This window comes from Bufo bufo, chromosome 7 (assembly GCF_905171765.1).
Source record: "Bufo bufo chromosome 7, aBufBuf1.1, whole genome shotgun sequence".
Classification (NCBI taxonomy): Eukaryota; Metazoa; Chordata; class Amphibia; order Anura; family Bufonidae; genus Bufo; species Bufo bufo.
The window spans coordinates 81,407,126-81,425,632 of NC_053395.1; the positions used below are offsets into that span (position 1 = coordinate 81,407,126).

The 18,507-nt window shown below is 43.8% G+C and overlaps 1 protein-coding gene across 1 annotated transcript in view; it reads left to right on the forward strand.

Moving 5' to 3' along the window:
- Positions 1-957: 957 nt before the first annotated feature.
- C7H16orf89 (chromosome 7 C16orf89 homolog) overlaps positions 958-18,507 on the forward strand; it is a 163,884-nt gene continuing 146,334 nt past the window's right edge. The window contains exon 1 of the mRNA XM_040440635.1: positions 958-1,164. The gene's annotated coding sequence lies outside the window, so the exon portion shown is untranslated. The remainder of the gene's footprint in view (positions 1,165-18,507) is intronic.

Genomic DNA, 18,507 nt, shown 5'->3' on the forward strand with positions numbered 1-18,507 from the left:
CCGGCACATGTTCGTGTGCATGAGCCCTAAGTATGTGAGACAAGACATATCACGGGCTACTAATGCCAGAAGTTGCCTGTTTAACAGGAAACACATGACACTGGCATTTTACCACCAAAAAAAAAACACAGGTGCAAAAATGCCACTAAAAATTGTAAAGTCCCAAAAAAAACGCCAGCAAACACTTGTTTGTGAAATCCACCTAAAGAGGTTAAACTATTCTGTTTTCACACACACATGAACTGAGCTTGGGGTAAAACTAGATCAAACTTGGTGCTCTGAATCTCATGTAAAGTGCAGGTGAAAAAAAACATACGAAGTACAGATACCATCAATTTCTACACATTCTACTCCCTACTTAATAGGGTTGCCAACAGTCCAGAAATTTCTGGACAGTCCATAAAAATAGATGATGATTTTTTTTCCAGTGTCCGTGAAAAAAAATACATGTGTCCGTGATTTTTTTAGGCTGGTGGTTCTTGACTAGATTATCTTGGTTCTAGTTATCATCGTTTTACTGCTCACAGCACATGCTGGTAACACGTTCTTATCAGTATATTGAGTCATAAACATGTATTTCTTATAATCTTTATCATTTATTATTGTTTTCCAGTTTGTCCGTAAAAAATGATGGATGCCCGTGATTTTGGGATAAGTTGTCAAGAAAAAAGAAAAGTTCTGGTTGGCAGCCCTGCTCCTGAACCTAATGTACCTGTTGTCTGACTCACATAGGTGCCAGTGCCAATAATTATAAGCTGGTGCTGTGCATATTAATAGTGATGTTGTAATACTGACTTGAACTGGTCTATTGATTCCATTGCCACTCTGCTCTATAGGAAGAGGTTAATAGTAAGCCATTAGAGAGATCCCTCCCACAACTAACTTAATTTTAGTTACACCCTACATACAGGTCTTAAGCTATTAAGCAAGCAGAAGACGCCTTACACCCGGATTTGTGTAAGGCAGGTGCGGGTATACTTCATTCTCAGTTTACAATGCGACTACTACTTCTTCTTGTTCCCTTAGCCCTTTTGACTCCATGTACAGCCAGTAATGAGACGGCTCTTAGTGCTCTATCAGCCATTTGGAAAGCTGTACTACTCCTCAAGAAGGAATATGAGGAATTCAATCTGGACGGCATGGCAGGCTACAAGATCTTATTAGGTACAGTGTGGAATTTATACAATGAAATCTACTTTAATCAGAAAATTCCTTTGTCTTTTTTTTATTTTCCTGCAATTTTTGCTCTTCTACATTATAATTTGTTGCAGATTTATTCCCCAATTTAAACCTATTTTGATGTTTTAGTGCTTCCAACACTCATTGTAGTGCATACAGAGATATCCAGGATTATCTCTGAATATTAGGTGATGTATTTATGAAAACAACATGTAATATGTTGTAGGAAGTTATAAAATGCAATTATATTTGTATTTTATAGCATGTATTTGTGGGCACATTTTTCTTTTGTATATTTAACTAATTTGTGATGTTAGCAAACTTAAAGGGGTTGTCCGAGTTATGAAAAAAAAAAAAAAAAAGATATAGCACTGTAAATCTGATGGGCAGCAATATATAACTAAGCTAAGTAAGTTTTAGGCAAAACAATCTATATTTCCTAATTTCCCTGGTTCTCTTCTGGCCCTTTGTTTACCAGCAATAACAATCTCTGTACCTCCCCCTGCACTGCTAAGGGAGTGAATATAAGTGCTGCCCTGGGTTACATTTTTGCTGAAAAGTCCAGGGAAAGAGAAGACAGCAGCTCAGCCAGTGCAGTGCAGGGGGCGTGGCCAGCACAGTGATCGCAGTGCAGGGGGCGTGGCCAACACAGTGACGTCTCGTATACAGACATATCTGCTCTCTCAGGCTTGTGCACAAAACAAAGGGTAAAGGGGATCAGCCAGGCCAAAAAGGAGTAATAAGGGAGCAGGTCACCTCCTACAACAACCCTAATCCTCTCCCTGACTCCTCACCGTATGAGCGGACCCCGATGGTGGGACGGCTCATACCCTGGATACCTAATATCCTGAGTCGCCCTGGAAATCCCTCACTTAGGAGCAGGGGAGAGACGACCTGTTCATCCCAGGAATGGAGGAACAGGAGTCTCTATCTAAGGCCAGGCTGCAAGGAGAGGGGAACACATACAGCATATGGAGATGGCAGGTAAGCGACACCCATAACACACTTACCTGCCACAGACACACTGACTGGAACCCGTGCACAAGTGCTGATGTCTACACCAACATAAAAGGACACAGCACACACCACAAACCACACAGGAACCCAGGACACCATAGCTGCAATAACGTGAGACACCATAAGAACATCTATGACCACAAGGGTGGCCCTCACTGGAAAGATGGTAAAGCCAGGAGCAGCCACACCCACACACAAACCCAGTGTTCACAAAACCCTAGGAAGGGAGTTAACCCTTCCAACACCAGACAGGGGAAAGAAGCCACTTAAAGGGGAAGTGCCCACACAAGCAAACAAAACCACACGTTACCACCGGCAACAGCATGCGTGGCAACCATGTCACGACAATCACCCAGAAGGCCAAGACACTGCCACCGCATGCTCTCACAGCAACATGTTGCCGCGGGCAACCGCAAGTGTGGCAACAGTGTCACAGCGTACACCATAGGCCGTGACATCATGTGACCCTCAGTGAAATCTGAGAAAGCAGCAACTGCAGATGCAGTAAGTGCTTGGTAAAGCCTTTACATTTGATTAGTTAGAAACATACAAAGGACAAAAAAATAACTCAACCCCTTTAATGCCTGTGTGTAAGATGAAATGTAAGTGTAGCAGAGTAGGACTGAGTTGTGAATTTATTTTATTTTTTTAGAAGAAAATGTGTTTGTGGTGTGTGCCAGGGTTGCCTCTGTTTGTCTTTGGAGATTTTTCCAGGGCACTTGGGAGGATTTCATTATAATGTTTGGCAAGCAGGTTGGGACAGAAGAGGGAAGAGAATGGAAAGAATAATGACTGCAAAGCGATTATATCTTGCTGAGTATAAAGGTCCCTTTAGATGGGGCAAACAAGCAGGCGATTGTCAGGAAGGAAGCAATCGCCTGCTCGTCAGTGGAGGAGACCGCTGCATTTACATGTTTAGATGGCACAATCTGCTGCCGGCATAGGACGATTTAGGTGCCTACACAAACAATTCAATTACACGACGAATGAACGTTTTGCTGGTTTATGGGGTAATCGGCAGCACCTTTACATCGGCAGTTTAACGAGCATTCCTATCAATGATCGTTACCGATTATCTAGCAGATTCTTGGCCTGAGTAAAGGGCCCTTTAATGACAAACAAATTTCTGTGATAAAAAATAGTGGTAGGTTGTGGTAGCTCACTAGCAAGTAGTTAAGGTATGGTGCTGCAAGCTCATATAGAGGGAATCACTCCACCCTCTCTTAAAAGGCAAATGTAGTAATAGGAAAATGAGCGAGCACTCATACACTTGGCAACCAGATTGACATGTGCAGAAAATATTTATTAAATCCCCATAAAATACAAGTAATACAATTTATAAGAACAATGTAGCCAGGGGCGTAGCTAAAGGCTCATGGGCCCTGGTGCAAGAATTCAGCTTGGGCCCCCCTTCCCTCAAACCTTCGTGCTGCATGAGGCAAAAATTGAAACTGTTCCCCCTCTCCTCCATACCAAATTCTTAACCTAACCCCTTCTGTCCAGCCAGAGGTGTAACTTGCATAGACTTTCTATAATACCAGTGTCTTCTTATGTGGCACAAGGGTCTTTGGGCCCCTCAGGCTCCTGGGCCCGGGAGCGACTGCTACCTCTGCACCCCCTATAGCTACGCCCCTGAATGTAGCAATAATATACAACATTACAATCACATATATTGTGGTAGATATGATCGATACTATATTCGATAAAAATATATTCGATAGAAAATTCAATGTTGAAATATTTGATAGAATATTCGATACCACTCAATAGTGTCGATAAATTCAATAATATATATCACACCAAAAAACTTCAAGTATATGCTGTTATTTGGGAAAGAGGAGGTATTATCTTCTAGCGCTCTATCCCAATTTGGGAAACTGAATGTCACTGAAAATGTTGTAGGTGTATTCACTGGGAGCGCAATATGTTCATAAAGTGTCCACAGGAATCCTGATAATGTGAAAAGTCTCTTATAGCATATCCTTTTAAGGTCGATATGAGCTTTGAATCGAAGAAAACTTTAAATCGATATTTGGCTTACCGTCTAGCGTCTGCTGTCTCCCTATTGCTTCAATGGAGCTGTAAATATTTGCCGGCTTATTCAGTCGCTCCATACAGCAAGCTGGTTTAAATTTTGCGGGAGTTCCAAAGATCGCGGGAGTTGCCACTCTGTTCCGCAATTTCCTTTGGTGCAGCTTTCGACGATAAGAATAGTTAATCCTTTACTGTAGAAATTTTCTTCTGTATGGCCATACAGTATTATCGGAGGCTTTTCAATGCAGGTACATCACTTGTTTCACCATACGCGTTTCGGGTAGATTTACTCTCCCTTCCTCAGTAGAGTGAATCTACCCGAAACGCGTATGGTGAAACAAGCGATGTACCTGCATTGAAAAGCCTCCGATAATACTGTATGGCCATACAGAAGAAAATTTATTGGGATCGGTGTTCTGTAGATTGTATTATTTTCCCTTATAACATGGTTATAAGGGAAAATAATACCATTCTGAATAAAGAATGCATAGTACAATAGTACTGGAGGGGTTAAAAAATGAAAAAAATATTTAACTCACCTTAATCCACTTGATCGCACAGCCCAGCTTCTCTTCTGTCTTCTTCTTTGCTGTGTGCAGGAAAAGGACCTGTGGTGATGTCACTCAGGTCATCACATGGTGATGGATCATGTGATGACCGGCATGACGTCACTACAGGTCCTTTTCCTGCACACAGCAAAAAATAAGACAGAAGAGAAGCCGGGCTGTGCGATCAAGTGGATTAAGGTAAGTTAAATTATATATATATTTTATTTTTAACCCCTCCAGCGCTATTGTACTATGCATTCTGTATTCAGAATGCTATTATTTTCCCTTATAACCATGTTATAAGGGAAAATAATAATGATCGGGTCTCCATCCCGATCGTCTCTTAGCAACCGTGCGTGAAAATCGCACCGCATCCGCACTTGCTTGCGGATGCTTGCGATTTTCACGCAGCCCCATTCACTTCTATGGGGCCTGCGTTGCGTGGAAAACGCACAATATAGAGCATGCTGCGATTTTCACGCAACGCACAAGTGATGCGTGAAAATCACCGCTCGTGTGCACAGCCCCATAGAAATGAATGGGTCCCGATTCAGTGCGGGTGCAATGCGTTCACCTCACGCATTGCACCCGTGCGGAATACTCGCCCGTGTGAAAGGGGCCTAACTTTTACTGAACGTTGCTCCTGGTAACGGTTACATCCAAGTATAAAACAGTCTCTAGTACATCCAGATATGAAATCCAGTCTCATGCATACGGGGGTAGGATATTGTAAGTCCTCAGATAAAACAGGCTCTTTGTCTTTTATATATATATATGAAAGCTACTGCTTCAGACTAGGCTTTTGAAGTATAAAAAGTCTTAGGCCTCTTTCACACGGGCCGCAATCACGGGCCGCAATACACGGGCGCCGTTCCATGGGCATTCCGCATCACGGATGCGGACACATTCACTTGAATGGGTCTGCAAATCCGGAGATGCAGAATGGTGCGGAACGGAACCACGGAACAGAACCCCACGGAAGCACTACGGAGTGCTTCTGTGGGGTTTCGTCCCGTACTTCCGTTCCGCAAAAAGATAGAACATGTCCTATCTTTTTGCGCAACGGCCCGATCGTGGACCCATTCAAGTGAATGGGTCCGCGATCCGCTGCGGCTGCCCCACGGCCCGCACACGCCAGTGTGATAGAGGCCTTAGGCTGGTATTAACTCTTGCCTTATTCTAACCTGAATTAAGGGTGGTTTTCAGAATCCTTTAACCTCTATTTTTCAGTGCTTTTCTTACAGATGGCCTAACTGTCCTCAGGGTTTAAACTGGAGGTGTGGATGCCGGAAGCTGTGTCCTACACCTAATTGCAAAGGTGCCTGAGAAGCCATTGAGTACGGCCATTTGCTATCCTTTGACTTGAATAAAATATACTAATCCCCTTGAATACTTGCTGTTTGCAGTTTATCACTGGTCACCCCGGAGGAGCGAGCTATAGAAGTAGATTTCTCACCTCTGGGCTGAATCTTGTAGGCTTTAATCCTGGACTGTGGAGCCAACAGGGAGAGAGCAGAGAGGCAGGAGGCCTCCCTCCAGCAGGCAGCTACATCATGGCTGCACACTGACTAAACTAGTCTAAACTGCCTAACTAGGCCTGAGCTAAGCTATATATACACTGTAACACTGCCCCATCTAGTGGAGAAACTAGTGTAGTGCACCCTAACTAGGCCTGTGTAAAGGATCTTACACATAGAACCACATAGTGACATGGGAGAATATGACATGAGATGAAGTACAGCATACAGGCATAATATATGACAATAAAACACAATAAAACTAGTTTGCGGTGCCCACGATCACGTAGTGGGACACTGCATAAATAAATAAATGGGCCTTGATTGAACAGTCCCATCATTGTCTCTACAGCTCCTTTGCAAACCTAGGCATCCCTATGATAATGGACAAAATACTGTGTAGTGTGATCCTGCCGCCGTATTTCCTTCCATCTGACCGCACAGTTTGTTGTCTGTTACCATGGAAATCTGCTGCAAAGAGAAAATGATGGGCATTTTTAACTCCAAACCTATTTTAAAGTTGCTTTATTTTTTATTTTACATACAGTACAGACCAAAAGTTTGGACACACCTTCTCATTCAAAGAGTTTTCTTTATTTTCAAGACTATGAAGGCATCAAAACTATGAATTAACACATGTGGAATTATATACATAACAAACAAGTGTGAAACAACTGAAAATATGTCATATTCTAGGTTCTTCAAAGTAGCCACCTTTTGCTTTGATTACTGCTTTGCACACTCTTGGCATTCTCTTGATGAGCTTCAAGAGGTAGTCCCCTGAAATGGTTTTCACTTCACAGGTGTGCCCTGTCAGGTTTAATAAGTGGGATTTCTTGCCTTATAAATAGGGTTGGGACCATCAGTTGCGTTGAGGAGAAGTCAGGTGGATACACAGCTGATAGTCCTACTGAATAGACTGTTAGAATTTGTATTATGGCAAGAAAAAAGCAGCTAAGTAAAGAAAAACGAGTGGCCATCATTACTTTAAGAAATGAAGGTCAGTCAGTCAGCCGAAAAATTGGGAAAACTTTGAAAGTAAGGGCTATTTGACCATGAAGGAGAGTGATGGGGTGCTGCGCCAGATGACCTGGCCTCCACAGTCACCGGACCTGAACCCAATCGAGATGGTTTGGGGTGAGCTGGACCGCAGAGTGAAGGCAAAAGGGCCAACAAGTGCTAAGCATCTCTGGGAACTCCTTCAAGACTGTTGGAAAACCATTTCAGGGGACTACCTCTTGAAGCTCATCAAGAGAATGCGAAGAGTGTGCAAAGCAGTAATCAAAGCAAAAGGTAGCTACTTTGAAGAACCTAGAATATGACATATTTTCAGTTGTTTCACACTTGTTTTTTATGTGTATAATTCCACATGTGTTAATTCATAGTTTTGATGCCTTCATAGTCATGAAAATAAAGAAAACTCGTTGAATGAGAAGGTGTGTCCAAACTTTTGGTCTGTACTGTATTTAGGGACAAATAGAAAATAATGGTGTCATAGATTTGGCATATTTTATGACTTTTCTTAGCTTATGTAAAACACTTTTCAAAACTGTCAAGGCAAATGACTGCAATGCAAATGGTGACTGCAATGCAATTTCCATTGTTTCTATTTTTGGAGCGCAGAGGACCACAATGTAAGAATTGCAAATCTATTACATAAATAGAATCAGAACTTTTGTTACCTTGATAAATAGCATTTAAATATTTTATTTGTACTTTATTAAAAAGATTTATTATAAATCTCCAACATGGTCACTTTAGGAAGAAAACAAAACTGAGGATGTTGTAGTACCAATTTTGACCACCTAGTGGCAGTATATGTCTATTTTTCTATTTCAATGAATGCATGTATTAAGGGTGGAATAGTAGAGCAATGTGCTAGGGTTATAGGTAGAGATGAGTGAATTTAATATTTAGAATTTCATTCACACTTCATTTGTTGGTAAAAGGTGAATTGCGTTATGGATTCCGTTTCCACGGACCATAACACAATTCTATGACGGAATGTATAACGGAATGCCTTTAGAGGCATTCAGTTTATTCATTCCATCATAATAGAAGTCTATGGGCTGCAAAAAGGATTTGTCCCATTTCCGTTATGCAGTGGAGGACTCCCCTGCATAATGGAAACGGGACGGATCAGTTTTGCAGCCCATAGACTCTAAAGGCATTCTGTTATGCATTTCGTCATAGAATTGCGCTATTGTCCGTGGTACTGGAATCCATGACGCAATTCACCTTTTACCAACAAACGAAGTGTGAACAAAGTTCATAAGCGGGAATTCGCTCATCTCTGGTTATAGGTGTCATCTGCTGTCTTTTGAAGATTACTAAAAACATATCTTTTATTATTTAACTTGATGAGCCAAATGCAGCCCTCAATATTTACAGACAAAAAGAGATTGCAATGGGTTTTCTGTCGCCATGAGTGCATGGCCTCATGTAACCATTTCTTCCAACATCATCATTTCTTCCAACAGCCTAGACGGCGGGCACCCTGCTTCTCTTATTCTGATGCGCCCCTCTTAAAGTCTGTCAACTGGGCAAAATGCCTTTGAGTGCATCGCAGAGGCATATCTAGCAGTCAATGATTTCTTACAAAGAGGTACACTACCCAAAAGTATCCTCTGAGAGCCTTTTTATAGGGAAGCAGGGAAAGTAATTTTATCTCCTCTTATAGCAAGACCCAGTGTCTAATCAGACCACACCTGTATTCAGTTACATATCTGCCTGAAACAGGCATCCAGATCCTTAAAGCAATCCAACATTTCTATCTGGGTGTGTCAATGGTGCATATTTCGTATTTACCTTAGGGTAGACATCTTTATCCCAGGCATGTTTAAATTCACTTAGTGTTGACTTCCCAACCACCTCTGATGCTAGTTTGTTTCAAGCCTCAACTACTTTTTCAGGGTAGTAATATTTTCTGACATTGGTTCTGATTCCCCCCCCCCCCCCCCCCCCCGAAAACTGCCTGATTTAAGATTGCGCCCCCTTGTTCTTGTGTTTTTTTTTTTTTTTAACACTACCCCCCTGAACCTTATTAATCACTATGTAAGTGAAAACCCAATGTAAAAAGCAGCACATCACATCAAAAAGTTGAAAGGAGGGTGCCAGCAAGCAACCAGTATCAAGATCCAGGTTCCAAGAAGATACAACTAAAGAAAATGTCGCAGCACTCCAGCAATGATCAATCCTCAATGGTGGGTTATTCACTCATGCAAAGACAGCAACATTTCAGTCCTATCACAGAACCTTTCTTAAGCAATATTGTGCAAGAAATGACCAGCATATATACAACCCAAGTGTAAATGGATGTTGGTAGATAATCAGAATTCATTTTACAATGCATATGTAAAGTGTCATATTGTGTGTATATCCATATATAAAGTTCTCCAGTGCATATTTATAATGACCACACTATTACAAACATAATGAAAATTGTGCTATTATAACAACATAGTTAATAAAACACATCATCAGAAGAGCCGGGAATGTCAGCCACTTGCCAGTATACGGCAACTGTAATGCCACTACACAGTGGATGGAGCCTTGTGCTTCTGTCTACTGAAATGTTGCTGTTGGCTGCTTGAAACAGCTGAGCGGTGGGGATGTCGTACTCCCACCAGACTGATATTGATGATCCATCCTGATAATAGGTCATCAATATCTAAGTAATGTAAAACCCCTTTAACCACCTGTTTTCCCCGAGTCCAGCTCTGGCAGTGGGAAAAGTAGCTAACTGTTCTGCCCGAGCTGAGCTCGGGCAGAGAGTGGAGGGGGAAGGGCTGCTTTAGATGCTGATATCTCCTGAATGGTAGCAGCTAGAAACATGCAACTGGTCTTGTTTGAAAGCCGACACAAAATGACAGCTAAACTCCAAGCAACAAAGGAGAAATCGAGTAGGGAATAATTGCCGGATAAACCTACTTTTACTTTCAGCAGTATTCATCACGATTTCTATAAGTGATATCTTCCCCTATACTGAACAGATTGCTGTAATTATGGTATTGTCTGAAAGCTTTCAAATAGAGTTGAGCGGACACCTGTATGTTCGGGTTCAGCAGGTTCGGCCGAACTTGAAAAAAAAGTCAATGGGGACCCAAACTTTTGGCCACTAAAATGGGCAGCAAAAAGCAGCAAACTGTGCTTAAAAGCATGGCAAATGCTCTGCAAACAAATGTGGATAAGGAAATGAATTTAAAAAACATAAAAGACCTTAAAAAAAATAAAAATTAGGAATGATGTAGGAGGAAGAGGTTGAGGAGGCGGTGAATGGGTGGATGTGGCGGTGTAGGCTCACGTGGCGGTCTAGGTGGAAGCGGCGGCAAAGGAGGAATAGCAAGCCAACACAGATGTGTGTTATTTTGCATTTTTACATAGGGGTATACCCCAAAATATTGGAACATATAAAAAAAAAAAAAAAAAGGAATAAGTGCACTTGAGTACAAGGATGGATGGTTGAGGCTGTTAGAACTGTCTATTCTGCACAAGGTACAGACAAGTCTTGTGGGATCCAGGCCTGGTTCATTTTAATGAACGTGAGCTTGTCCACGTTGGCTGTGGACAGGCGGCTGCGCTTATCTGTAATGACGCCTCCTGCTGTGCTAAATACACGTTCAGATAGTACACTGGCTGCAGGGCAGGACAGCACCTCCAAGCATACAGGGCAAGCTCTGGCCATGTGGACAATTTGGAGACCCAGAAGTTGAATGGGGCCGAACCATCAGTCAGTACGTGTAGTCGTGTGCACAGGTACTGTTCCACCATGTTGTTCAAATGTTGCCTCCTGCTAACACGCTCCATATCAGCAGTTGGGGCCGGCTGTTGCGGCGAGGTGACAAAGCTTTTCCACATGTCGACCATGCTAACCCTGCCTTCTGAGGTGCTGGCGCTGACACAACTGCGTTAGCGACCTCTTCCTCCTCCCCTGCCTTCGCCTTGTGCTTCCACTTGTCCCCCGGCGTCAGTCGAGAATGCTCTCAGGAGCGCGTCTACCAGCGTGCGCCTGTAGTCGCGCATCTTCCGATCACGCTCCAGTGAGGGAATTAAGGACGGCACATTGTCTTTGTAATGGGGATCCAGCAGGGTGGCCACCCAGTAGTCAGCACACGTTAAAATGTGGGCAACTCTGCTGTCGTTGCGCAGGCACTGCAGCATGTAGTCGCTCATGTGTGCCAGGCTGCCCAGAGGTAAGGACAAGCTGTCCTCTTTGGGAGGCGTATCGTCTGTGTCCTCCGTATCCCCCCAGCCACGCACCAGTGATGGGCCCGAGCTGCATTGGGTGCCAACCCGCTGTGAACATGCTTCATCCTCATCCTCCTCCTCATACTCCTCCTCCTCGTCCTCCAGTAGTGGGCCCTGGCTGGCCAAATTTGTACCTGGCCTCTGCTGTTGCAAAAAACCTCCCTCTGAGCCACTTCTAAAAGACTGGCCTGAAAGTGTTAGAGATGACGCCTCTTCCTCGTCCTGGGCCACATCCTCTTCCATCATCGCCCTAAGTGTTTTCTCAAGGAGACATAGAAGTGGTATTGTAACGCTGATAACGGCGTCATCGCCACTGGCCATGTTGGTGGAGTACTCGAAACAGCGCAACAGGGCACACAGGTCTCGCATGGAGGCCCAGTCATTGGTGGTGAAATGGTGCTGTTCCGCAGTGCGACTCACCCGTGCGTGCTGCAGCTGAAACTCCACTATGGCCTGCTGCTGCTCGCATAGTCTCTCCAGCATGTGCAAGGTGGAGTTCCACCTGGTGGGCACGTCGCATATGAGGCCGAAGTTACACTGTAGAGCAGACAGCCGAGCGGCGGCAGGATGAGAACGCCGGAAGCGCGCACAGACGGCCCGCACTTTATGCAGCAGCTCTGACATGTCGGGATAGTTGTGAATGAATTTCTGCACCACCAAATTCAGCACATGCGCCAGGCAAGGGATGTGCGTCAAACCGGCTAGTCCCAGAGCTGCAACGAGATTTCGCCCATTATCGCACATCACCAGGCCGGGCTTGAGGCTCACTGGCAGCAACCACTCGTCGGTCTGTTGTTCTATACCCCGCCACAACTCCTGCGCGGTGTGGGGCCTGTCCTCCAAACACATCAGTTTCAGAATGGCCTGCTGACGTTTACCCCTGGCTGTGCTGAAGTTGGTGGTGAAGGTCTGTCGCTGACCGGATGAGGAGTTGGTAGAAGAGGAGGAGGAAGCCGAGTAGGAAGAGGAGGCAACAGGAGGCAAAGAATGATGCCCTGCGATCCTTGGCGGCGGAAGGACGTGCGCCAAACAGCTCTCCGCCTGGGGCCCAGTCGCCACTACATTTACCCAGTGTGCAGTTAGGGAGATATAGCGTCCCTGGCCGTGCTTACTGGTCCACGTATCTGTGGTTAGGTGGACCTTGCCACAGATGGCGTTGCGCAGTGCACACTTGATTTTATCCGATACTTGGTTGTGCAGGGAGGGCACGGCTCTCCTGGAGAAGTAGTGGCGGCTGGGAACGACGTACTGTGGGACAGCAAGCGACATGAGCTGTTTGAAGCTGTCCGTCTCCACCAGCCTGAATGACAGCATTTCAAAGGACAGTAGTTTAGAAATGCTGACATTTAGGGCCAGGGATCGAGGGTGGCTAGGTGGGAATTTACGCTTTCTCTCCAAGGTTTGTGAGATGGAGAGCTGAACGCATCCATGTGACATGGTGAAGATGCTTGGTGACGGAGGTGGTGGTGTTGGTGGCACATCCCCTGTTTGCTGGGCGGCAGGTGCCAACGTTCCTCCAGAGGAAGAGGCCGAGGCAGCAGAAGAAGAGGAAGCAGGAGGGGCCTGAGCCCTTTCTTGGTTTTGAAGGTGCTTACTCCACTGCAGCCCGTGTCTCGCATGTAGATGCCTGGTCATGCAGGTTGTGCTAAGGTTCAGAACGTTAATACCTCGCTTCAGGCTCTGATGGCACAGCGTGCAAACCACTCGGGTCTTGTCATCAGCACATTGTGTAAAGAAGTGCCATGCCAGGGAACTCCTTGAAGCTGCCTTTGGTGTGCTAGGTCCTTGGTGGAGGTGGCCAGTAGCAGGTGAACTGTTTTGGGGACGGCTGCTCTGCTTTTGCACCCTGCTCCCTCTTTTGCTACCCTGTTGGCTCGGTCTCACCACTGCCTCTTCCTCCGAACTCTGAAAGTCAGTGGCACGACCTTCATTCCATGTGGGGTCTAGGACCTCATCGTCCCCTGCATCGTCTTCCACCCAGTCTTCCTCCCTGACCTCCTTTTCGGTCTGCACACTGCAGAAAGACGCAGCAGTTGGCACCTGTGTTTCGTCATCATCAGAGACGTGCTGAGGTGGTATTCCAATGTCCTCATTAGGAAACATAAGTGATTGTGCGTCAGTGCATTCTATGTCTTCCACCTCTGGGGAAGGGCTAGGTGGATGCCCTTGGGAAACCCTGCCAGCAGAGTCTTCAAACAGCATAAGAGACTGCTGCATGACTTGAGGCTCAGACAGGTTCCCCAATATGCACGAGGGTGATGTGACAGACCGATGGGCATGGGTTTCAGGCGCCACCTGTGCGCTTTCTGCAGAAGACTGGGTGGGAGATAATGTGAACGTGCTGGATCCACTGTCGGCCACCCAATTGACTAGCGCCTGTACTTGCTCAGGCCTTACCATCCTTAGAACGGCATTAGGCCCAACCAAATATCGCTGTAGATTCTGGCGGCTACTGGGACCTAAGGTAGTAGGTTCAGTAAGACTTGTAGCTGTGGCAGAACGGCCACGTCCTCTCCCTGCACCAGAGGCTCCACTAACATCACCACCACGACCATGACCGCGTCCCTTATTAGATGTTTGCCTCATAGTTAGCGTTCACCAAGCAAAGTAAAAAGTGGTTGAGTCTGTTAAAAATAATTATCCGCCAATAAAAACCCTGATGTAGGGTATTGCACAAATTTATTTATTTTTTAAATCTATATGACAGCGGTATTTGTGGCCTAAATTTCACAGTAACTTATGCACCTCTAATCCGAGATGTGCAGTATATCAGAGTTTTTTTTTTTAACCCCAGTAAGCAAAAGCCGTATTTGTGGCCTAAATTTCACAGTAACTTATGCACCTATAATCACAGATGTGCAGTATATAAAACACAGTGTTTTTTCCACCCCGGTATGCGAAAGCCGTATTTCTGGCCTAAAATGAACAGTCCCTTATGCACCTATAATCCTAGATGTGCACTATATGAAACAGTTTCTTTTTCACCCAGTATGCCAAAGCCGTATTTCTGGCCTAAATGTAACACTCACTTATGCACGTGTAATCACAGATGTGCCGTAGAAAAGAGGGTTTTTTCACCCCAGTAACCAAAAAGCTATATTCCTGTCCTAAATGTGACAGTGACTTATGCATGTGTAATCAGAGATGTGCAGTATATTAGAGGGTTTTTTCACCCTAACCAAAAAGCTGTATTTCTGGCCTAAATGTGACACTCACTTATGCACCTATAATCACAGATGTGCACTATATGAAACAGTTTTTTTTCCCACCCCAGTATGAGAAAGCCGTATTTCTGGCCTAAATTGAACAGTCACTTATGCAGCGATAATCCTAGATGTGCACTATATGAAACAGAGGTTTTTTTTAACCCCAGTGTCTCAAAGCAGTATTTCTGGACTTGCAGACATGCAGATATCCTGTCTTGGTGCACTATTGTTGCATAAAATGTCTGCCAATTATGTATTGACTAACTGAAGGGAAAAAAAAGTTCGTTTTCAGTAGTAGTTGGCTCAGGGCAGGCTTAAAACAATTGTGCACTGCACCCACAAAACACATTTGCTGTAGATCGGTGAGTAAAGAAGCAGTTCTTCATAAGATTCCTCCCTGATCTCTCCCTCACAGCAGCTGAAGCCTATCCCTACACTAAACCGAGCAGAGTGACGGGCGGCGCTACGTGACTCCAGCTTAAATAGAGGCTGGGTCACATGCTGCAGTTGGCCAATCACAGCCATGCCAATAGTAGGGCAAGTAGTATGATGCTTGTTGATTGGCTGCTTTTCAGCCTTTCAAAAAGCGCCATAGAAATTGCCGAACACCGAACTTTTACGTAAATGTTCGGGTCCGGGTGCCGAAAAACCTAAAGTTCGGGACGAACCCGAACTTTACAGTTCGGGTTCGCTCAACTCTACTTTCAAACAATACAAAGCCCATATCTCTAGCTGGTACCAAACCAGAGATATCAGCTGATAAAGCAGTTCCACGTCAGTGTGGAGGAGATTAAGGGAGCTGACAGGCTGCAGGAGGAGAGAAAAATTGTAAAAATATATAGAAATGTGTTATTATCATTGTAGTGACCCAGATAATAAAATAATGTTATTTTTACCACATAGTGAATGCTGTAAAAAATTCAGCAAAATAATGTAAAAATAGTTGTTTTTTAATATTTCCCCCTAAAAATGAAATAATAAAAGTTATTTAATACACAATATATACCCCAAAATAGTTCCTAAAAAACCTACAACTAAGCTGAAAAAAATAAAAGACCCTTGTGCCACATAAGAAGACACTAGTATTATATGAAGTGCATGCTGGTCAAGTTAGGCTGAGTTCACACGAGCGTGTCCGGATAAGGTCCGGATGCGTTGCGGCAAACCCGCGCAAGTAGGTACCCAATTGCAGTCAGTTTTGACTGCGATTGTTTTCCGTTGTTCAGTTTTTATTGCGTGGGTGCAATGCTTTTTGCACGCGCGTGATAAAAAACTGACTGTGGTACCCCCACCCGAACTTCTTCACTGAAGTTCAGGTTTGGGTTCGGTGTTGTGTAGATGTTATTATTTTCCCTTATAACATGGTTATAAGGGAAAATAATAGCATTCTTTAATACAGAATGCTTAGTAGGTGGTGATGGACCATGTGATTGGACCATGTGATCTGATGTCACCACAGGTCCTTTAGCCGGCAGCTCATGATTAAAGAAGTAAGAAGAGACCGGCAGCTACGTGATCAAGAGGAGAAGGTGAGTTAATTATTTTTTATTTTTTAACCCTCAATTGACCACCTACTAAGCATTCTGTATTAACCCCTTAAGGACTCAGCCCTATTTCACCTTAAGGACTGGGCCATTTTTTGCAAATCTGACCAGTGTCAATTTAAGTGCTGATAACTTTAAAACGCTTTGACTTACCCAGGCCATTCTGAGATTGTTTTTTCGTCACATATTGTACTTCATGACACTGGTAAAATTAAGTAAAAAATAAATAAATTTTTATTTATAAAAAAATACCAAATTTACCCCAATTTTTAAAAAAATTGCAAATTTCCAAGTTTTAATTTCTCTACTTCTATAATACATAGTAATACCTCCAAAAATAGTTATTACTTTACATTCCCCATATGTCTACTTCATGTTTGGAATGATATTTTATTTTTTGGGGATGTTACAAGGCTTAGAAGTTTAGAAGCAAATCTTGAAATTATTGAGAAATTTTCAAAAACCCAATTTTTAGGGACCAGTTCAGGTCTGAAGTCACTTTGCGAGGCTTACATAATAGAAACCACCCAAAAATGACCCCATTCTATAAACGACAGCTCTCAGGGTATTTAAAACTGATTTTACAAACTTTGTTAACCCTTTGGCCCCTTTCACACGAGCGAGTTTTCCGCACGGATGCATTGCGGGAGGTGAACGCATTGCATCCGCACGAAATCCTGACCCATTCATTTCTATGGGGCTGTGCACATGAGCGGTGATTTTCACGCATCACTTGTGCGTTGCGTGAAAATCGCAGCATGCTCCTCTTTGTGCGTTTTTCAAGTAACGCAAGCCCCATAGAAATGAATGGGGTTGCGTGAAAATCGCAAGCATCCGCAAGCAAGTGCGGATGCGGTGCGATTTTCACGCATGATTGCTAGGAGACGATCGGGATGGAGACCCGATCATTATTATTTTCCCTTATAACATGCACGCATTACAATGTTTTGCACTCGCGCGGAAAAATCGCGGGTGTTCCCGTAACGCACCCGCACATTTTCCCGCAACGCCCGTGTGAAAGAGGCCTTTAGGTGTTCCACAAGAATTAATGGAAAATAGAGATACAATTTCAAAATTGCACTTTTTTGACAAATTTTCCATTTTAATCCATTTTTCCCAGTAACAAAGCAAGGGTTAACAGCCAAACAAAACTCAATATTTATGGCCCTGATTCTGTAGTTTACAGAAACACCCCATATGTGGTCGTAAACAGCTGTACGGGCACACGGCAGGGCGCAGAAGGAAAGGAATGCCATACGGTTTTTATAAGGCAGATTTTGCTGGACTGTTTTTTTTTACACCATGTCCCATTTGAAGCCCCCCTGATGCACCCCTAGTGTAGAAACTCCAAAAAAGTGGCCCCATTTTTAAAACTACGGGATAGGGTGGCAGTATTGTTGGCACTAGTTTAGGGTACATATGATTTTTGGTTGCTCTATATTACACTTTTTGTGAGGCAAGATAACAAGAAATAGCTGTTTTGGCACCATTTTTATTTTTTGTTATTTACAACATTTATCTGACAGGTTAGATCATGTGATATTTTTATAGACCGGGTTGTCACGGATGCGGCGATACCTAATATGTATACTTTTTTTTATTTATGTAAGTTTTACACAATGATTTCATTTTTGAAGCAAAAAAATATCATGTTTTAGGCCCCTTTCACACGGGCATTGCGGGAAAATGTGCGGGTGCGTTGCGGGAACACCCGCGATTGTTCCGCGCGAGTGCAAAACATTGTAATGCGTTTTGCACTCGCGCAAGCAAAATCGCACATGTTTGGTACCCAAACCCGAACTTCTTCACAGAAGTTCGAGCTTGGGATCGGTGTTCTGTAGATTGTATTGATTTTCCCGCAATGCCCGTGTGAAAGGGGCCTAAAACATGATTTTTTTTTGCTTCAAAAATGAAATCATTGTGTAAAACTTACATAAATAAAAAAAAGTATACATATTAAAAAAAAAAAAAAAAATTATTTAACTCACCTTAGTCCAATTGATCGCGGCCCGGCATCTCCTTCTGTCCCCTTTACTGAATAGGACCTGTGGTGAGCATTAATTATAGGTAAAGGACCTATGATGACGTCACTCCGGTCATCACATGGTACGTCACATGATCTTTTACCATGGTGATTCACCATGGTAAAAGATCATGTGACGTACCATTAGAGATGGCCCGAACTATCCGACGGCGAACAGTTCCCGGCGAACAT